Below are 22,855 nucleotides of genomic sequence, written 5' to 3'. Positions count from 1 at the left end.
CAAGCACAGAACAGGCTGTTTTCTTTCTACAGAAGCCCCCGCAGATCTTTTAACAGGTCTTTCAGACCAATAGGTGGAAACTAAGAAATCCTTGTGCCCTAGACCTCCGAGCCCCATGGCTACAGATCGCCAGTTAAATTACCCCATCTGACCTCAATCATGCCACAAGGGAACTCTTGAACAGCTCATAACCACGAGGGCTGTTGAGATCAGAATTGCAGGATTTCAGCTGCGCCTCTGAGCCAACAGGAATTAGGGGAGGTATCAAGAAACTGCCATAAGAGACTCCTGCAGCTGACACAGCTGGGCCTGCTCTGCACAAGTGCTGCTTCCCAGGTCGCCCCAACAGCAGCAGGCTGCAAAAACAGCAGGGAGACTACCCTAGTGTGACTGATGATGGCAAGGCCTACACTGGGAGAAAGCTGCTGACAGCACAGTTTTCTGGGGTCTTGTGTTCTCCAAGAATCCAGAAACGGTTAAGAGAACAACAGCAAAGTCAAATCACAGGCTTCCTGTATGTAAGCATTTTTGACCTAAGCATCCCAGTGACTAGACTGCACCTTCACAGTAATTCTTCCTAACCTGCCAGGTCCTCTTTGAGTACAACAAACACGTGCTTTTCCCATGACTTTGACAAGTTCTCAGTCCTGTACTACTCAGCCTGAAGAGGCTAGCATAGACGCACCTTGTAGAAAAGTACATCGCATATATATGGCTCAGAGCACCTAGAAAGTTAATACAACAGAACGTAAGAGGTAAACAGCCTGAAACTTATTAGGAGAAAATATTCCCATTTAAAATAAGAGAATGGGTTCAGAAACAGCACAAATTTCTCTTAAAGTCCTCCAGTAAATCAAGACTTAAGAACTTTAAACCTGTTTAATAATAACGTAGAGGAGGATATTTAAGTGACAAGCTTCAAAACAAGATTTTAAAAATACACATCCCTCTCCCCTTTCTCCCTTCCCCAAGCTGTGCTGCTCAGTGATTCGATTCCCACCATAATAAATCAACCTAAAAACACCACTGAAAATACAGTCCTAACAGACCTGGTGTCTGAAGCACAAGGACATCCAATGAGTAGCAAATTCTCAAACTGAGTAATACAGGAACTGAGATTATATATTTTAAAAAAAAGTTTGTCCACAAATAGGCCCAGAAGTACCAGAACTGGCAGCCCAAGGGTGACTACCAGTAATTGGTAAACAACACCAATTAAAACACAGAAGGCTATTTCTTAAAGAAGTGAGAAGATCTCAAAGTAGAACACCTGTAAAGCCATTTAGCCCATACTAATGGATTAGATTGTAGAGAGAGTCACAAAGGATACCAAGGGCATCAAAAGCTATTATCAAAAGCCTAAACTAAACTAGAAAAAAAGAATTTTGTAAAACACAGAAGTCAGGTATCATCAAATTGGAAAGCTCATCAGCATAGAAGCTGAGAGTCAGAAGGACTAGTTTAGGAAAAAACAAAGGTTATTTTTGCCAAAAGAGAAAGAAAAAAAAAAAATCCAACTTCCACCACAAACCCAAAATGAAGCAATCAAAGAACGACACAGAAATACAACTGAAAGAACCCCCTCAGTGTCCCTGAAGGAAGATTCATATTGTTTGCTCTCTTTTCTAAATATAAAGCAGAATCCAACAAGGAATCCCATTTCTCTGGACAGAGAATGAAAAGGAGGAACAAAGCTAGTTACACAGTCCAATGAATAAGTAGCCAGCCAACTCAAGGGCTGAAGTTCCACTAAGCCTCATCTAAAACTGGGTAAAATCTCCAAGAAATCAAGAAGGAACAAAGCATGCCAGAGGCGAGGTAGGAAGGCTTCTCCGCCTCTGCTTTTTTCAGTTTCCTATGAGTGCCAAAGTCTGAATCCAGCAGCACAAGTGTCACTCACCCCACAGCCAGCTGCGGCTTTACTACTGTAGCCGTTTCACATAAGCTATCTGAGCTGCGTGCACAAGCACCAGACTTGCTACCCCCTCAACTTACCCAAACTAGCCAAATCTCTCTAATCTAGCCATAACTCATGCTTGCTCTCTCTAAAGAGTCCGCCTCATTCACTTGGGCGCTAAGTACATTAACTGCTGCTTAGCTAATATTCACCCCTGATCAATGACACGCACGGGATCCCTGCCAAGATGACAATTCTGCCTGTTAAAAACACTTCTCACATCACTAAATAAATTGTTCTTCCCCTTCGCCCTAAAGATGATCAGCATGCAGAAAGCTTTTTGCAGTCCTACTGAGCTGGAACCACAACAGCAAAGCACTTAGGGACAGATTTTGAAGGTGTTTAGGAGTCTTTAAGAGTGAAGCCACTAGAGCAGTGCTGTAACGCCACGAGCTTGAGTCTCCTGCAGAGTTTGCGGCTGGAGAGAGACTTAGGGACAGACAAAAAAAGCAGATCAAGCCCCCTGCTTCTTGGACCCTTTAGGGAATACACCAGCAGAGAGACACGCACAGCGGCAACTGGCTCTGCTTTTCCTCCTTCCCCTCTCCTGTCAAAGCTACTCTGCTTGCTCAGCAGAGAAGGCAGCCCAAATCTGCCATGAGTAGTGATGCACTCTGTTTATGAGTACTAGAGGTGGAGATTTTCCATGGATAACCTCTGGAGATCACATATTCCCAGTGCATCACTGGAGCTATCAAGTGAACTTGTTGACTCAGCCACGTTCCACAGGACTATAGGACGGGCTGAGTGGCTTTGATGCAGTTCTTCATCCTACAGCACCACCAAAGAAAGGACTTTCCAACTCACAGTTCTTCAGGTGGTCCTAAACTAGTTACTAGTAGTCAGCATCGGTCTGCTCATCACCAGCAGGGGCGGGGGGAGGCGGGGGGGAAAGAACAGGTTAACCAAGAAATGAAACCACCAAAATCGCAAACACAGGACAGAGCAAAAGAGACTCTGCAAACCACCCCTTCTAAACCCCAAGTTAGTTTAAAACTGTCATTTTTCTCCTCAGTCACAGCAAAGTCTACAACATGGTGCCTATAAATTTCCTCTAATGATGCCACAGTGAGGCAGAGACCCATCTGGGTTTGGGCACAGGTGAGAGACTTTTCACTACCATGTAAGTGCAGAATGCCTTTCAATTACATTCACCAGGCCATTAGGCAAATTAGATTTGCATATGAGAGGATAACTAGAAAGTCAAGAAATAGATCCTGAAGTAAAATATGTTTTATGATCTACACGTGAGTAATGGTGGCTGCTGGATCTCCGGGAAGACATGCACAGTAAGCTTGCTATTCAACCGAAGGCTATGTTTGATGTTCATATTCTTCTGGTTTTTGTTTTCAGTGTTGGTATATTTTTGAAGACAGTCTCTGCACCAAACAGAATTCAAGCCAGGCAAATAAACATTTGTATACCTGACATCCCCACCTCCCTAAAGATGTGGCAATGCATGGGATCTCGCATCATTTGCGCGTTCTGCCTTGCAGTATGCTTGACACTAGATTAAAATATTACTGGCCCAAGAGAATTTAAATTGATTCCACAATTGATACCACAGAATCTGCATTAAACTATAGAATTTATTTCCAGCACCCCAAGGAGGTACACCTGTGCACGCTTCCCAGTGGCCTGGGATTACACTGGTATCAAGCGTCACCAAGGGCATTCGCTTGGAATAAACTGTCTTGCTCAGGTGTTCCTGAGGTATTAATCTGCCTGTAAGAACTTCTTTCCTGGTGAGTGTATGCAAAACAGACAACCTAGCTCATCTCCCAGAATCCAGATGGCACTTGCAAACCTTGCCTGCGTATCAAATGTTGTTTTTTAGATCAAGTGTCCCTGGTTGACAACACAGAACTTCATGATGCTATCTTTAGAGACTTTTCTGCAAAGAAACACCCTTTGAGCATACGGTACAGGGAATATGCTAATGCGGCAGGGTGTTTTCAGAGGACCCAAATGTATCCTCTTCTGGGTGCTCTGAAACCCCAGAACAAACCGAGTGTGGTATGAAGATGAAGGGTAATTGAATCCTTCTTTTAACAAACTGTTCATGAAGGGCTTTGATGTTAACAAGTTCAGTTGTAGAGAAAGGTCAACATACAACACTGGAGAAACGCAGGACGAGCTCACAAGAAAGTCCACTCACACACGAGAATGATACTTACATGAAAAACTCCATTTACTTACATGAAAAACTCCATTAAATGAGTTAAATTAGCTGAAAAGATCAAAACAATCTTGGACCTTTCAATCCTTCATTTCTCCTAGAGGTTTAGAGATTCCTACCCTACTTTCCTATTCATCTAAATGCAAGGATCAGATAATAAACCAATGAATAACCTAAAGACTTCAAGGAAGGTCTCTCTTCCTTCAGGTTTCATATAAAGATAAAAGCAGCACATGCAAAGTAACATTTGTTCTTTATTAATGGATTGATTTAAAAAAAAAAAAAAACTCCCAAAACTTTCAGTTCCGAATATCCCTGAGGTGGTAATTTTACCCTCAACACAAAAAACTTAGTAGTAGTAGTTAAAAATAATCTCCCCCCACCCAAAATCACAACAATCAGAGTTGCCTTCTATGCTCCTCAGTTCAAAGAACGTGAAATCATTACATGCATGTGAAAATGCATGAAAAAACATCTGACCCATATACACTCCCACTACGCAATAAAATGGCATTACTAATGCTAGCAGAAGACAAAAAGGTCGCAGAACCAGAAAAGGTTACGACACAACATATCAAGATCAGAAGGTGACATCAACAGCAGTGAGGTGGCTGAAATAATCCATCTCACCCGCTGCTGAAAAGAACATTTCAGAACAGTAACATCAGGTAAAGCAGCTTCTTTTGAAAGAGAAAGTGATCCAGTAGGCAGCTCCTTCCATATCGCAGACATTCACAGTAAACACCATATGGCCTGTTAATTTAATTAGGATGAAGAAACCCCCTAAGTTTGAGATCTGACTTTGAAGGTTTTAATACAAGTATGAGGAAAATTGCGAAGATACTCTGTTAAATTGTCTTACTAGCTTCATACATCCTTTCTGACCTGTGACTTAGCTGGTGACCCACTCTACGCTGCAGAGCCTCTCTAAGGGGCTGATCTTTTGGAAGCCCGCTTCCACACGTGCAAAACCTATACCATTCTGCCTGCCCTATTGCTTCTCGGAGAGATCCACATGGTCCATGCTGGGCAGCCAACCCAGGAAGGTCTATATCCGGAAGGAGATATGTGCAGCAAGTAATCTGAACACTTCAGTTAAACCCACCTTCTCAGATGCCACCTTTTTTTTTTTTTTTTAATTCTTCAAGAACTGCATTGGGTGAGTCCATTTGTCAAGGTAGGATGGCTCTCGAGATGGAGGTCAACCTGATAAATGCCAAAGAATCAATGCTGAGATGCATTTAAGTCAGGAGACGATATTTTTATACCCCTGCCTGTAAGTAAGTTGTGTTCTTGCAGTCTCCAAGAACTTGTAAGCAGCAAACATGGAACAAAAGTCCAACCAACCAAGCCCATCTGTTCCCAAAGATACTGATGTCTGAGTAAGGATGCACTGCTGCATCTACCGTCAGACTGGTGAGAGGGGCTCGTTGCCCAGAGGGGCTGGACAGGCAGTTCAGTCAGACTAGAAAAACATGCTCCATTTTGAACATGTTTTCTGTTGAGCAGTCAGGGGGAAAATCCAAATTCCCTTCTCTGACTTGGGAAGAAAGCAGGCCTGGAGACTTGAGCATCCCTACCATCCTGATATGGTTCCTCATCTGTAGAATGTAACCCCTACCAGTGGAAGAGGCTAGTACTGATCATAACCTGGCAGGGGGAAATGGAGAAGGAAGGTTAAAAAGGTCTGCACTGAATTCCCTCCCTTCTGCTTCAATCCGGACAATTCACAATTTTTAATTGGTTGCTCTGAGGAGATAAGAGAACACTTAGGACCTTCTCAAGAGAGAGCTGTGGAGTTATACATACATACAAATATATATATGTATGCATACACATATATGTTTTAATAGCAATTCCCCTTTGATTTCTTTTGCTTTCGGCCAAAACTTACCTAATTCAAAGGGTAACCAATTATTTAGACTGTGGCCATCAACCAGCAATTAACTCCAGTGTTTCCAGGTAAGAGGAAGTGACAGCTTTCCCAAGCCAGCAGGAGGGGTGGGAATGAAACACAACTCTTAGCTCCTGCCAGCCAGGAGCATCACTACCGTAACACGGGGGCATACTGCCTGCTCGTAGCACAAGCTGCCCGGCCTTCTTGGCGGCTACATAAATCACACAGCAGGGAGCCAAGTGCACCCTCGTGGAAGGGGCTGCTGGGCATCCCTAACCACGCATAAACAAGGTTTATGCAAGAAATCTCCTGTGTATCTATGAAATGGCCTCACAAGCTGTCACGGTTCCAGCTTACAGGACTTTGCAGGCAGCACGTCCACTGCGGTGCTCCAGAGGACGCAGCCTCTCCAGCACACTGCACTGCCGGATGCGGCTGGCAGAGCTCCCGTGAGCTACAATGCTGCCACGTGAGGACATCCCCTTGGGAAGCCCAAACACCGTGCCATACCAGAGACCTCATGTTTCTCTGGAGAAGCGGATACTCGAACCTCCCTCCAGACTCTGGAGAGACTTTGCCATGTATGTCATCACGGCCAGAACTGCAGCGGTGGCACCTGCACCGGGAACGTGACCCTTGATGCCTCCAACTCAACTGTGCGAAGCCTGCGGAGCCAGTGCTACCCGGGAGGACAAATGGCTCACGTCTGCTCTGCTGCGTCGCACAAGTGGGTCAGGTCCGCGTGGGCTAGTCCCCTTGTCCCTGGAGGAGATCCACCTTTATTCCTGGCTGGAGATGCTCTACATTTCCACGAGAACAGACTCATTTCCAACCCTAGGTAGGGCAGCAGGAGCCACTGCTACGAAGCAAATCCCTCCCTCTCGTCTATTATTAACCGAAGCACATTCAGCCTGGAGTCGGAGCCAAACGCAGGGCTCCTCCAGCCACTCTGCTAGCAAGAAACCCCTAAGAGATTTAGGGGGTTTGGGTTACAAACAACCTGCTACTCTCCAGCTGAGCTAGGAGAAAATTAGTGTTCCTAGAGCCGTGTGACCTCCATTTGCATGCAGTTTCCTTCCAGCTCCTTTCAAAAACTGACTAAAGTTATAAAATTAACAACCAGTTTGTTCTTCTTTTTCCCCCTCCCTTTTCTATTCAGACCCAGGCTGTGATCTGCTCATCTGTTTAATAGGTGCAGTATAACAATATGCAAGAGACCCATTTTTCCCTGTTTTCCAGTAGAAACCGTCTAAGCACCAACCGACTTTTTCTTGCTAGCAAGAAACCCCCTCTCGGGACGCGGCAAAGATTGAATTTACTACTGACGGTGCTTCGGTTATTTTGCATCGAGGGGGTTGGGGGGGGGGGGGCGAAGAAAGGAAGGACGCAGGGCGAGAGTGTAATTAGCTTCGCCTGTAAAACGTTCATCACAGTCGTAACACTGACGGCGACGTGGAGCCTACTGGGGGCCTAATAGATTTCAGGGTATTGTTCTCCGCGAGCACTGAAGCGTGCGCGCTGGTGCGGGCAGGGGGAGGAAAAAATAAAAATAAAAATAAAAATCAATAAGTGGATCCTACTTCTTGCCACAACCCCATATGGAAGTAATCAAGCACAAGGGTGGCAGCTGGGGCCAATAACAGTCACCTGCAGTTGAGGGACATGGCGGGGGGGGTTCGGATGGGTTTTTAATGCTAATTTCCTCGAGAAACAATGAGCTAGAGAGAGCAGAGTAACAGACGAGGCCGCCTGAATGGAGGCCGGCGAGAACAATAGCTGCACCTGGCGCGAGGAGCGGCGGCGGCACGCGCCAACCGCGCGGGGCACAGCTGGTCCCCGCGCAGCGCCCCGCTCCCCCCGCCAGCCCGGGCCTTTAAACACTCACAGCTTGCAGCAGAGCAACAGGTTCGAGTTCTTTCAAAGCTGCAGCATTTGCCCTGCACCTCCCTCCTCCCCCCCTCATTTGGATTTAAATGATAGGCAGTCATCAATGCTTCCCCCCCCCCGGAGGTTGGGGAGGGGGGTCACCCTGGAAAGGGATGGCTACGATACGTCCCAGGGCCCGGCTGTGGCCGAGACGTCAGGAAAACTGGTTCTTGGCTTAGTTGCCTCCGCAGGACTGGAGAGCGACAGCGGATCCATGACAGGCCACTTCTTCAGAGAGGTCTTCCGGCCAACTGCGACCTGTTCTCCCTCCCTCAGCCACACCAGTCCTGCCCCTGACACGAAAGGGAGGAGTCCCACGCCTGGGAACGCACCAAGGACACTCAATACGTGTTATTCTAAAAGCTTAAGCTATGTTTATAAAAACACCACCATACAAACCCAATGAAAGCAATGATAATTGCACTTTAAAATGCTTTGAAACCTCTGAAATTGCTATTGTCCTTTTCTACATGAGCAACCGACATACCCAGCAGCGCTTAAGGCCAAGGTCTGGCAGAAAATTGCTTGCAGACCCAAGAAAAGAACCCAAGTCTCTCAGCTCTGTACTTAACTACAAGCTCATCATCCCTCTTCAGTACTTCCCAGCTTCTGCTCTTACTCCAAACAAGGGTTTTTCCAATTCCCATCAGGAGCCGTTCCCCTGAATGTTGCACGAATTAAGACAGTCGCCACAGTTTAAAAAAAAAAAGTTTAAATAGGCTCTCTGAAAACTATAATGATGCTGCCCCCAGGGACCACGGTGGAATTTCTGTTGAAACACATTTCATACCCAGCTTCTGAAAACCAATGCGATATGTAAATATTAACTAGATGCTACGTTTAAGGCAAGCTTACAATCTAACCCAGAACAGGTACAGATAAGTCAGCTCTTTTACCAGGGGAAAAAACCCAACGGACAACAGATTATGACTACCTACAGCTCAGATTTAAGACACCAGTCAGCACAGCCTTAAACCTGTTACATCGGCACACGTCCTCAAATGATTTTATTCAGCTATCTAGCTACGTTATAAAGACTGCACATGCATACCAAGCAAAGCTGAGTTTTGACCAAACCCTAAGTATCATAGCTGGAAAAGACAAAAGGCCATCCGGCTCACCCAGTCCCAGCGCGTGCTTGTAAAAGGGAGCACTGCCTCCCACAAAACGCTGTGGTTATCCTGTTTACAGGTCAATCGGGGGACTGAAGAACCAGTTGCCTTTAAAACTCAGCCTGGATTATGAAGTCAAACCATGTTCTTTCCCTCTTGCGTACTGTCCCCAGTCATGAGCTCTGCAAACCAAAATCCACCGTGAGCGACACGTGACAAAGCCTGGTGCCTGGGAGCAACAGTAAAATAATCTGGGACCTGCACTCGATCCTCCTATGGAGACAGCATTAAGAAGTCAACCCCATCTCTCTTGGAGATACTGGTTCTGTAAAACCAAAAGGAGCAAAACACAAAAACAAGATGCTGACTCAAGGTTCAATGAAGAAAGGCTCCATTAGATTTCAGCTTCAGAGGGCTCGGACAAGCCTTTACAGAAATCAGCACACGCAGCTCGCAAACAGAGCAAGATCGTGGGACTGATGAAGGGCCATCACACTATGCCCATCAGGCAGAGCAGAACCAAACTTGACAGGACTGGTGTCCCTTTCAGTGTGAAATGGAGTTTCTACTCTTTTGTAGAGACGCTTTCCTTGTCTATCCTTCTCAAAATAGCAACTTACTCTCTTTGCCTTTAGCAGTTCCTCTCCCTTCTTAGTCCCTTCAAATCCTTTACATGGCTTATTGCACTTTCCTGTGGTCATTATTTGCTCAAATTACCTTTGCTTCATCCTTTTAACCTTATTTCTTACTGGAATCTCCTAGTTTTGCATTATTTTTTCACTTCTATAACTGGGATAGGAAAACCTGGGGAACACGCAGAGTGGGGAGACCCACAGGCATTTAGATGAGGTCTTGGTACTCCCCCAAACCAGAAGAAACACCTTCTCAATACTTCTAGGGTGAAAATCGAGTCCTCCAGAGGTTAATTTGGAAAAAAATGTCTTACCCTAAATACACTATCCCATTTCTAAAAAATTATTATGACTGGCCATAGAGTCCCAAGTCACCCGCACCCCCAAAATACAGCTACCTCTTTCTCACCTAAGCATTTTGTTCTTCAAACATCCCAAATACTTTCCTTTATTTTTGCTCTATAGAATCTGAGAAGGAAAAGTTTTCTGCAGAACTTGAACGTGAAATGGGCACATTAGTGTTTTTTTTTTTTTTTTTTTTTTTTAAAAACAGCCAAATTGTGCAGTCCTGATACAGGTAAAACTTCCATTTCCTTAATCAGAGCCACAGAGACCACAAGATCAGATTCCTAAATACGCTACGCTAAGTTGACAAACCCTGTAAGTCTTCAAGATAACTGCAGCAGGAGCTGCTTGCATGCCCATGGCTTCAAGTAGAACACAGGTCTTCGCTTTCAAATACTGTCACACCCCATATAGCTTTGCTGTTTTTTGTTTTTTTTTTTTTTTTTAAAAAAAAACATTCTTCTTGACCACTAGTGTACTTTGAGACTTTGAATTCACATAGCATTATCCAGTATGCTCTCCTAGCTACTTCCTCTTGAGAAGATATCAGGGGGCACATAAGAACTGTTGGGTAGGACTGTGGAAGCAGATGCAGTTTTTTATATATATATATAAATATATATATATATATATAAAAGAACACATGCACAAACCAGACAACCAAAGACTTGCAAACTCCAAGAGAAGGAAAACCTTAGAGACAGCAAATAAAGCGCAAGAACTGGACAAAGCCTGGGAGGCGCAGTCCATGCAGCAGAAACGAGTTCCTGCCAGGGAGCTTCACCAGGCTGCACAACGCTCTCCCTCGGGAAGCCCTGTCATTTGGCACACTTAAAACTAGCCTGGACAAAGCAACAGCAAAGCGTACAAAAGGCAATCCTCCTGCCCTGGCCAAGAGATTTACCAGACAACCTAACAAATACTGCTTTCTTTGGGTCAGACACGTTTTAGGTCTCCAAACTTCGAGGGCTGATTTTGGTGTATATCCTGCTGCTAGGCAGTAGCTCACCGGTACACAAAATGGATTGCAAGTACAGTCGCACAGGAGTTTAGCGCTGCGGGGGGGGGGCAGTAATTTTTTGGTGGAGTACACACACCCATTCAGTCCCAGTGGTAGCAGCTCAGCAAACGTGATCTTTAGTACAGGCTGCTCTGGAGGACTGGAGGAGCATTTTCAACTGCTGAACCTTTCAAAAAACATAAAAATAAAAAAAAATAAAAGGAAGTGGGGGAAGTAGGTTTAAAGACATGTATGCGGGACCAGGAGATTACAACAGAGTCGCGCAGAGTCTGAGATGCGGCAGCCTACAGCCCTAGAGCGAAAACCTTACAGCAGGGAGGTGCGAGCCGGTATCACAGAACTGATCCGAGGGATTTAAATGCCGGTAGCATCAGTTGCTGCTTGAGGAGCGCAAAGACAACAAGGGAGCATTCTCCGACACAATGCAGAGAAACACCGAACACACAGCCATGCCCAGAAAATTGAGGAAATTTGGGAGCCGGTGGAAGAAATCGGTCTCTGCAGATTTTCCCATGCCTTCAAAATGAGCATGCACAAACGAGCACAAGGCTAGTCACAGTGGAAAAAATAAACATTTCAAAAACAAAAAACAACAAAAAAAAACCCCAAACACACACACACGTACACAAAACCTTCCTGGTTTTCCGTTTCCCTTGAAAATGCCGAGTCCCAGCCTTTCGCTCAGGAAGGGGGAGGGAAAAAAAAAGAAATTTTACACCAAACCATTGCATAGCAACATGAAGAGGAGCGAGAGCTCTAATGCAGCTCTCCTCACAGAGAGTTTAGTATTTTTTCAGCTGCATAATCCACGCATCCAGTCGGCTCCTCTATTGAAGTTTTCAGACAGCAGAGCCACTGCAGTCGCGCTGAGGAAGGCTGGACGGCCCAGGGCTGCGTTTGTCAGCCGCGCGCCCACCCTCCTCTCCTGCTACCTGGCCTCAAGGTTCAGCCGCTCGCCGGGGGGGGGAAAAAAAAAAAACCACGCCACTCTGGAAAAAAAAAAATCTCTGCAGCAAGCCAGCTTAACAAACCCCAAAACAAAACCATCCCCCCCCCCAGATAAGCTGCACATTAGCATTTTTAAACAGCCTCATTTAAAAATAGATACATATACTGCTTACCCTAAACAGCACAGTTACAACAATCCAGCTGCTGTTGAATACACCTCGTTTCTTTGAAATATAAATAAAAAGGCTCTTCCCTCTCTGCTCTTAATCTTCGAGCGCAGCCCGAGACCAGCCTTCCTTCTCCTTTCATTAGCTGGACATGTGTCAGGTCCCTCACATCTGCGATTCCTCACTGCCTAGAGCCGCCTGTCCGATTCCAGGGAAACACAGATGGATCCCAGATGGGAAGGTCCTGCCAAACAGACCAGCTCTGGACCTTGCCAGAATACCCAGCTCGAGGCACACACCCTCGGCGCTCGCTCGCTCCCTCCCTCCCGCGCCCGCCGCCGCTCCGGGCGCCGCGCCAGCTGATGTCACCAAGCACACACCTACCAGCCACTCGCAGCCCGCCTGACATTAACTTGTTAAATACGCGTAATTTGTTTATGGCCGACAAGACCAGCGATAACCGCGGCGCAACTACCGACGGCAGCCCGCGGCGAACGAGGCGCCGCCGGGCTGAGCCCTTCCGAAGCGCCTTCTGCTGCCTTCGCGCCCCTCCAGCCCCTGCCCGCGCCCGTCGCCAAGCTCTCGGCCGGGCAGCCTGCACGGCCGAGAGGAGCCTTCATCTTAGCGCTCGATTCCGAAAGCCGCCTTCGGATGAGCTGCTGGGCAAACCAGCAAATCAATTTTCTGAAGGTTTCCCAACGCGCGCAAACCTTTCCTGTAAACTGCCCTTCAAACCCCAGTCGCCCCGTTTGCGACACTGAAAAGCGGGCATGTGTTAACAATTAGAAGGAACAACAAGATAACAAGATACTGATGTTGCGAGGGTACCAAATGAGGACTGGAAAATTCAAAGGAAGAGCAATTAAATGTGTAACACATTACTCAGATAGAAGAGGAAGTGTCAGAGGAAAATGTAAATCCTAAATGTTTTATACATGGAGTAAACTACATGAGGGATTTTACAGCAGTAACCGAGTAGTCTCACAAAAGAAAAGCCACTGGATGTAACGAATTTGAGCCCCCCCCCCCCCCCGGTAGTTCCACCACGTAAAAAACCTACTCTTAACTTCAACTGGCCACGTACCAACAGGCACCGTGAACAGCAGATATCAACTGGGGGGCCCTGCTAATCCCATCAGTCTAGCACTAATCGCAGCGAACCGGGTGCTGAGAAAACACTGACTTACACAGCACTCCGCATACAAAAGGGAGAGTCCTTGCCGCGGTGCGATACTGCGCTGGAGAAGACATAACTACCCCTCCAGTTATTGCTCAAACACTGCTATCCTCCCTCCGAGCGCCCACAAAAGGCAGCTGAGGAGGAGAGGCGATGTTTGTATTTTGCTTGCACGAAGCGTTCTGCTCTGCAGACTTCGCAAGGCAACACCCCAGGGAAGCGAGCATATTTGAAGATCTCAAGAGGGATCCACCACACCGATCCCGCTTCCTGCGAGCTGCGCGGGTTAAGGTCTCGATTCAGTCCTTTTTAAACCCTTGCAGGCAACGCTAGCTCTCTCTCCAACAACTCTTTTGGAAACCAGAGCCCTAGCAATCTTGCCAGGGCAGCAACACACTAAAAGCTCGCCGTTGCCCAGGCCGAGGGACACGGATTTTTCAAAAGCTCAGAAATCCTACGATCTCAATTCCCAAAGCTCTTTGGTACAAACGCGGCTGGATAGTCAGGCGCTCAGGATCAGCCAGACATGCCTTGTTTCTAAGTTTCCAATACTTCCTTAGGTTCGGGCTAAGGACAGGCCACGTCCCTGAGCCTCCTGAAAGTACGGCCGCCGGAGCATCTCACTTAACCCCTCACCTCCGCACTCTCCGCATCTCACTCCTGCGTTAATTTAAGGTAGCTCTACTTCCCTTTGGGAGGGGAAAAGGATACAAAGAGAGAAGGCAGACTTTTAAAGGAAGCACTCTGCCAGGGGCCCAGGCGACCCGGGAGGGCAGGCGTGGCGGAAGTACCCAAGCAGGAGAGAAACCTAATGGCTTGAGGCTGCTCCCCGCCACCTTCCCAGCGACCACAATCCGGATGAAACACCGCAAGTCTCTTCTCAGCGCCAGGGGTTTGGTGCACAGCTGCATTTTCTGAGATGCAGGAAGAAATGGGGAGGTTCAGGAAGGTGCCTGATGTGCCCCTCTGCCCCCCACTGCAGAGGACAGGCCTCCCAACACAGCCATGCTGCTAAGTGATAAGTGGGGGGAATACTTTTAGGCACGAGAACTTAAGCTATTTTAAGCTCAGCTCCTCCAGCCCCACGTCAGCCCAGCTGCCAGCAGAGGGGGCACCGATTTAAGGTTGCTCACCCGCCTCCAAACCCCAGCTAGCAGCAGTTTCAAATGCTTCAGTTGAAGAAAAAAAAAAAGTGAATAATGACCAAATATTACAGCACTGAAGTCTTAGACACTCTCTGAAATGACGATCTGGAAGCAAAATGTGTTGGGAACACGTACATGCTCCTGGCAGTTCTGGTGGGACCTCCTTGGATCTATTTCTTTCCACATTGAAGTCCTCTTGCAGAGCCCGGATGCGTTTGCAAGGCGTGTAAATACAGCCTTACACTTCAGATAGTTCAGTTCACCAGAACTTTGGACACTTGATGAAGGTTGCGCAAAACACTGCAGCTCTCAATATTTCATAAGCAGAGATGGAAAAATCATCTCTAAATTATACAGACAGTGAGACGAGACAAAAACAGGCAGCTCCACAAGTAGCAGAATTAAACAAGTTATTTTCCTATGGACTTGCGTCTCATGGTTCGATTCCCTGGTGCCTCGCACTGTGAGGTCCCCAACAGAAGCCCTCCCCTGGCCGGTGTCGCTCTCATGTGGATTCTCAGATATCTTATGATGAGTAAACTCATGTTGCAGCTTTGCCCTCAGTGGAGACACTACCAGGCAGGCAGAAGAGACCCTACACTTAGGGCGCTAGTAGGCATTTAACATCAGAGACTACTATGCCCCTCCAACCCCCCCACCCCGTCCCAACATCATCAAACCAGTCTGAAACCAGCCAGCAAATTCAAAAGACTGCCTCCAGGTCTCAGCCCAAGAGGGAAGGATGCCGCTGCATGCTGACCAAAAGAAGCTCAAGAGATGCAGTGTGGGAACCACCAGGTCTTCAGGTTCAAAGTCGTCAGAGAGCCTTCTTACAAGGTAGGTACGTGTGACCACCCCGGGGGTTGGGCATTTTTCTTAAAATAGGCAACTATCACTCCCTGCACATACAACCCCCCCCCTTTCTTTTTTAATCATATTTTAACTTAAGGCTTGTAAACAATTTGCTTTACATAAACTAAAGCTGCCCCCACATATAAAACATCTTTGGAAGTGGCAGTATCTGTGCTGTAAATATCATTTGTCGCCCCAAGACCACATAAATCTTTTCCCTATTCTCACACTCTGAAGCATTTCAAACGTCAACAACTCGGGCCTCTCCACATATTTTAGTGGCTGTTCATAGTTACAATAATTTGACTTTATAAACCATTATGAAAATCTACAAGCTCTTTGCAGTGAATGCAGGATGCCAGAGGCCAACTTCTAACAAAACCTCACCATCCTCAGAAAAGACATCCTCACTTCTGGCTTGGGGGGGGGGGGGGGCAGGAATATGCCGGACTTCACGACCCATCCCTAAGCTTGTCCCCGAGCGAGCGGAAACCAGGGCCAGGTCTGCGGAGCTGCAGGTCAGCACGCTGCCGCCAACCCACAGGGCCGGTCTCGCGCTCACGGTGGAGGGTTCGGGCAGCTCCGACTGCTGCACGCGGGCCCTGGGGAAGCATCCTGAACGCCGTTTCCCCGCTCAGCAAAGCTGGGAGCTGCTCCTTTGCAAGCAAAACAGGGGGAAACAGAAGCAACACACGAATAAAGATGCTAAGCCATGTAACCGACTGACGGGAAGTAGCATCTCTACTTTACCAGTGGGCTGGCCTGCTCCAGAAGTATCCGTTAAAACGTATTCCGTAACCCAGACGTTAACACTACATATGGACACCACAATGGAAAGAACTAATACTGCAGGCAGCAGCTAGGAAAATTGCTTTCCCTGACTCGGCGTTAATCTGCTTCGACTTTCTTCTCATGGGAACGTTCCATGGAAAGAACTATGAAAACAAAAGTTTGAACACTGAAAGCTATTGATACCTGCTGCTAAGTGTGGTTTCTGAGGAAAGCAAGGAAATCTGAAGAATTTTTCCAGTTTCCAGAGGAATTTTTATGCCTATCACAGCCCCTTTCCACAGCAAGCACAAAAGAGCTGAACTTGTTGCGACTTCTATTGAACTCCCTCCACATTTCATGATGCACCACGGCTTTGTTCTCTGTCTGCTGTGCTCTTACCTTGGAAAGAAGCTTCGCATTTATTCATGGCAACCCTGGAGAGCCTTTGCCATTTTAAACTGACCACTTTCCATCGCACAGAAAATAAATCCAAATGCACCAAGGCAGCCAAAGTAATTCATCAGGCTAAATGGAAACTGTAAATTCATGCTAAATGGAATCTGATGGAAACCGACTGGAATCCTCCTCCCTCCTCCTCCTGTTCTAGGCTCAGGTTTGGCAGCAAAGTCAAACATTTTATTGCCTTCTTTATGCCTTACTTAAGAGTCGCTGGAGCCAAGAAGGGCTGCTCTCTTTGAAGGGATGCTTGTGGAGTCACAGGAGCGGCTCGCTGCCTTGCGGTGCCTGGGGGGAGCTGCAAACTCCCATTCAAGTTGGGCAGACACCAGCATGCATCCCTCCCCCCTTTGGGAGTGCTCAACGGAGCTTAGACCTCTCCACTCCTCGCAAATTTATCACATTTAACAAACCATCCTCTTTTCAATACATCCATTATTTAAACTAGCACATGGCAGATTATGTTAACAAGCTTAATTTGTCAAGTAAATCTAATCATATTGACTCCATCAGCGCGGTGAACATGAGTAGTGTTTAGCTTTTATACCCATTTCAGTATCACCAGGGTGAGGGGGAAACGCTTCAGAAGTTGGATTTTACTGGAAAGGCAAAGTTTACACCAAGAACCATCATGATCAGTCATTGAGGAAAAAAGGGTAGGAGCAAAGGGTCAGTGAACTAAGCACAACCTGAAGAAGCTACCGAAACTTATAGCCAAGGACATAAGAGTTGGGTGGGAGACTTAAGGAAAGGCTACCTCATTACTGCTATGTGACCACATACATTAAGAAAAAAAAAAAAACACCCAAGAGCTGATGCCCTTTCCAAAAAAAAGGGACCGATTCCTAAATCTAACACTCTTGCTCCGATTAGAGACCCAAGCCTCTGTAGCAGTCACAGGTATTTAAACCAAACACAGAAATATGGAAAAAATGAGTAATCCTATTTGAAGGGAGTAAAATCCAGCCTGCAGAGGATTAAGTCTAGTTCAACAGCTCTGCAGCTTGACAATATTTTCCAAACAGCAAGGTCAAAAGGTACTAGATCAATACAGACTTCATTTGACTACAGAGACTTGTTAAAATACATACATCTATGCCCCTCCAACTGTCATTTCTGTAATCCTCATCTTTAATTGCCTAGCGTCCCCATGGGAAGACCAGGAACATTTATACACTTTGGAAGGTAAGTGGCTCAAACTCTCTGTGGCACAGACAACTCAGTCACTGTGCTGCCGCTCCAGAAGAGCCACAGTTCCCTTCCTAGAAGATCTCTGACATTTTAGGCCCTGTACTTAGAAGGTCTTCACCCTTTGGTGTGCTTTTATGGTGCAGAAGAGCGTTGCATGCAGAAATCCTCCCTTTCGCAGGTGAGATTCAGGGCTGTGAAAGTCCATGTGTCAGGTCCCCTGGCAGCAAGCACCCCATGGGCACCTTTCGAGTCCTTCCCAGTCACTGCCTGGGCTCTGGGTCACCCCCTCCAACCCCACTCCATGTAAGCTCAGAGGGGAAGCAGCAATATACATGAAAGCCCATCAAAGCCAACCGTGTCAGCACAACAACTGGTGCTTTTGCTCTCACCCCTGAAAGGGTAGTATTTACAATTAAAAATAAATGAGTGCAACAGATACTGAGCCCCTTCCCCACAGCGTGGGTCATTAGCCCCAGCTACCTCCCTCCACTGTTAACTTTGCTCCTTCAGGCTGGGACTCTTCCCTGATTGCCACTTTTACTCCTTTATCTTGGGCTACTTTAATAGAAGCGTTTTTTCCCCCTTCACCATGAGTTTCTCTTCCCTGTAGTCTCTGGGGATAGCTGCATCTGTGAACACTTCACAAGCTTTACTCACAAATACGCTGCTATTTTTTATTGCGTGCACACTCCTATGACTCCGCTAGTTGCCCAGCCCTTCAGATGAGGTGGTACTTCCACGTTTCATTGCCTACAAATGTGCTGGTATTGGATTGACACCAAAGGCGTTTTATTTCCTCAAGTGATTAATTGTCACCAACTTGGTAACCCCCATTTCAGAATCCAAATTTCTGACCCAAACCACAGCCTCCCTTTAAGAGGCTGCAAAGTAGGGGAATGCACAGTTCTCTTTGGTTCTTTTTACCCAGGAAAACCACCAGTTAAGGATTTCAAGTGGGGTTATCCAACAGAATCCCAGTTGCTGCCAAAGTTTTGTTGGTTTTGCAGGTTTGGCACTGAAGAGAGCTCTCTCTCTCTCTCTCTCTCTCTTCCCAACTCACCAAACAGCAAAAACATGCTTTTTAATGAATAAATAAGGGAAGTCACCATTTAACAGAAACGCGAACATTTTTCTTTGCAAAGCCCATCCTTGCCAGCTCCCTCTTCTGCTGTCAGCTGGCCCTTTGGACTATCAGCTCCATAACAAATGGTGGGTTTGGGGGGGGGGGGGGGGAAGGAGAGGAAAAAAAAAAAGCCCCCCTCCCGCCCTCTGCGCCTGGAACAGCATTCCAAGCTCTCCGCTCTTGGCTCCACGAAGTCTGATTTAGTAGCACTGCTGGGAGCTATTAGTTTACGAAAGAACCAGCACGCCCACCCAAGCACAGAAGACGGCGAGAGGCTCCTCTTACACCACTGCCATGTGCCTTTCATTCTGCCCGGAGAAGTCGGAAAGGTTGTGGTTTCACTTAGGGCAGGAAGCCAAGGAAAAACCAGAATGGTGAGGAGAGAGAGAGACAGAGAGAGGGGGTAGAGCAGAGGTCAAACACAGAAGGGCTGGATTTCATCCCCACCCTGGTGCTGCCACATGAGAAAATATTAATTAACGTGAAGCTCATTAAGAGAGTTGAGCCTCCATCCAGCTCATTTATTCTTCCTTCTTCCCTTTCCTGCCCCTTGCTCCTAATTTCCATTCCTTCCATCCTGCATTTTGGGCTCCTGTAAGCATGCCTTCCTTTCTGTATCCTTTTTCCTTTTCCACTGCCGTGCTCTTAAGTCTCCTTCTCCACCTTACCTCTGCTTCACTTTTCCACCCTCTGCTTCTACCATCTCCCAGTCCCTCCCTTGCCCTTACCCCTTCCACCCTCAACATCCCTCATCTTGCTGCTAACGCTAACAGCTCCAGCAGCCAGTCCGAAAACCTGCACGCTTGTGCCCGTTGCAGCCTGTTGCCTCTGCCACGCGCCCGAGCCCCGTCACCTGCCTCCGCGACCTACAGCGGCCCAGAAAGAAAGCCCTCATCGACCTCCCAGAAAGCAAGCAGCGGGGAAACGCTCGGATATTCGCTGTACGCTGCCGCCTCTTCCCCCAACAAGCTGCTGGCACGTTTGTCTTGGCACGGGGCGAAGGCAGGCGAAACATATGGCTTGCTATCTGCGAGTTCAAGCTGCGCCGGTGCGAAGAGGAGCAGCGAGCGGCTGCGCTGAGACACCGCCGCGCTGCAACCAGACGAGCGCGGCCGCCGCGGCTCGGGCTGCGGCACCGGAGCCCGGCCCCGCCGGGGCTCCCTCAGCCGCGGCGTCCTCGCCGCCGCCGCCACCGCGCACTCTGCTTTTCAGCGCGCAGAGGGTGAAAACTGCAGGCCCTCGACAACTCACATGGCGCACGCTTCCCACCAGATCTCATCTGAAGGTTATAAATAAAAGCACGATGAAGTGACGCGTCGGTGCAAACATCTTCTAATACTCGTTGGAATTTGGCTAGTTTGTTATCCAAGACTGTTAGTCTGGATACAGGATAGATTTAACTCCCTCTAACTGAAGATTAGCTTTGCGGTAGGAGAGGCAGGCGAAAAAAACAAAAAAAGAAGATGAGCAATGAACCATCATTTTGGAGTCAGTAGGGTTTTGAGATTCTCCAACTGGCTGAGAGTATGATTGCATCCAAATTTGGTGTCTACAGAGAGACTCCCCCCCTCTCCCCCCCCCCAAATAAAACTGATCTGATTTCCAGAGAAATCAATTGTTTTCCAGGAGATCCCCTTCCCCAGCCTTTCCACCACCTTTGGGGAGTTTGCACGTAGCTCGAGGAGGACAAGACGCAGCCAACAAGGACCTGAAATTATTACCTTGATCTTTCGTCAGAAGCAAAGTCTATTTGCAGATTTACAGTTCGTGTCAACAGGAAGTTCATGTTTACAAGTTTCCAGAGAAAAATGCCAGCATTCCTGTACTATGCGATCGGTTGGTGAGAACGGCTTCCCACGTGACAGTTTGCAGAGTGGTATGCTAAACAGCAACGAGTTTTAGCCATTTAAAACACCCAGACTAAAAGATAACGCTATTAAAAAAAAAAAAAAGAAGGCCAGAAGGAAAGGAATAATTCACACAGCAAGACAGCACGTTTGGAAAAATAGGTTTTTAGTAGGGAGGAAAATCACACTTAAAAGAAATGGAAGAATTTTAGGAGTATGAAAACCTGCTTTCAGGCACGAAAACCAACTCTGCTGAAGTGACACCCCATGACATTCATCTCAAAGGATTTTAATGCCGAGATCCCAACTGAAGGCGAAGCGGAGCTCTTCCTCTCCTCCTCTCCAAACCCGTTGCAGTTTCCATCGCTCACCCCGCTCCCAGGAGGGTCGGCAGCCGCCCGAGCGGCCCCTCGGCCCCGGCCGCTCCTCTCCTCCGACCTCCCATCCCGCCGCACGTCCCCCACGTAACCCCACGCGCCGTCACAAACGGCCGCAACCGGACAGGGGAAGGAGGAAGGCTGCCGCCGCCTCCTCCTCCTCCTGGCCGCCGTGGAGAGGTTCGGGTGATTGTGAAAGCGCAGCTGGACTTGCATAAACACCGCCCGCTGCAGTACGCGAGCGCTGCCAGCAAAGAAAGCGGCCCGGCCTCCCTCTTACCCCCGGCCACCCGGGCCTGCCCGCACCCTGTCCCTCGCGACTCAACACAGTGACCCAGAAGTCATCCGGGTTCATACCTCAACGATGGCTCATTTTAACCCTCGAACGATCTTCGACAGCATTGCACTGACAACAGCGAGAAAGACTAGCTGCAGACCGGGTTTTTGGCAGCAAGGCCACCTCGAAGCCTCCGTGAAACCCAAGTGCAGAAAGCTGCTCTGCACAGAGGCAATCCAACACCCGGGAAGTCTCCGCACGTGGCGTTAGCGTGCACCAGCTGGTACACTGCAAATTCGCACCCTACCTAATTTTGCAGCAACTTCCCCAGGCAGAAAAGCCCTCATATGGCCGCGTTTTCAGAGCAAAACTTCGGATGATAAACCCACAGCCAGGACTATCGTTTACCTCCCTTAGCAAGCAGCAGGCCTGGGCACGAGCAGCTCCGTCCTGTGAAACCTTCAAATCTCCCTGTTCCAGACAGATATTAAAAAGCAAATAAAAAAATCCAACACTCTGTCAGAAAATTTTACACAAAACAAGGACACGCCAGCACAGCCAAAGGTCAAGCAGCCAGAGCTTCGCCAGGGTGCCAAAGAATCACGCTCAAATCAGGAAATATTTATTTAGACCATGTTGTACAGTTTAGTAAAAACAATTATAGAGCACCTAGGGTGGCTTCTGATTTCCTGGGCATATATCAGTCCCAGGGAAAGTTTTTGCCTTCACAAATGGACGTTTTCCAACAGAAAAATGCTTTAATCTGCAGTTTCTTCACCAGCTTTTTGAAACAAATGCTCCTATTCAAAAATAACCACAACAGGTAGAAGGGGGGGGGGGGGGAAATCAAGCCAAAAAAAAAAAAAAACTAGCATCGACCAAGAGAAACAGCTGAAGACAAACAGGCTGATAAAACACAAAATCTGTGCACCCTTAAAAGCTTTCAAGATTTCCCATGCAAAAGCTGAAGGCCAACACAGCTGAAGAGAAGGTCCAGAAGCATGGGAAGCATCAGCTCCCTTCTAACACTAGCATATCTTTACCCAAGACTTTTGGCCATAGCTACCCCCAGCACAAATCAAGGCTGACCTACCCAATTTGGAAGAGCTTCTCTCTCTACCTCCCTCCTCTTATCTACTCCCTCCCTTGGCACCTTGACACTTTTCACAGCAACCCAGCAGCACTAACAACAAAATTGTTGCTAAACCCAAACCCAACTCAGCTGGGTGTTGTTTAACCCAAAATTGGGTTAAAGAGAGAGGAGAAAACTACACAAAGTTCTCAGGACTTATTTTACCATCTCAAGCACAGAGAGGAGACCCACCACCACCACAGCACTGAGTATTTTACATTCAGGCTACAATCTCAGAGCCATCAGCTCTTTTATTATTTCTCCAAAGGGGAAAGGGTGACCCGCTCATGCTCAGGTCTTCTCCTAGCAAGTTTCCTACAGCA

General features: G+C 47.5%; 1 protein-coding gene across 4 annotated transcripts in view; it reads right to left on the bottom strand.

The window, feature by feature from the left end:
• CBFA2T2 (CBFA2/RUNX1 partner transcriptional co-repressor 2) overlaps positions 1–22,855 on the bottom strand; it is a 74,944-nt gene that overhangs the window by 35,067 nt on the left and 17,022 nt on the right. The window contains exon 1 of one of the 4 annotated variants that reach the window (XM_068912768.1): positions 12,191–12,507. The exons of the other annotated variants lie outside the window; for them this stretch is intronic. The gene's annotated coding sequence lies outside the window, so the exon portion shown is untranslated. Of the gene's footprint in view, positions 1–12,190; positions 12,508–22,855 lie in introns of those variants that run through there. 4 annotated transcript variants of the gene reach the window in all.

This window comes from Struthio camelus, chromosome 18, assembly GCF_040807025.1.
Source record: "Struthio camelus isolate bStrCam1 chromosome 18, bStrCam1.hap1, whole genome shotgun sequence".
NCBI classification, from domain to species: Eukaryota; Metazoa; Chordata; class Aves; order Struthioniformes; family Struthionidae; genus Struthio; species Struthio camelus.
The sequence above is the reverse complement of the archived record's forward strand: the minus strand, read 5'-3'. Positions and strand labels throughout refer to the sequence as shown.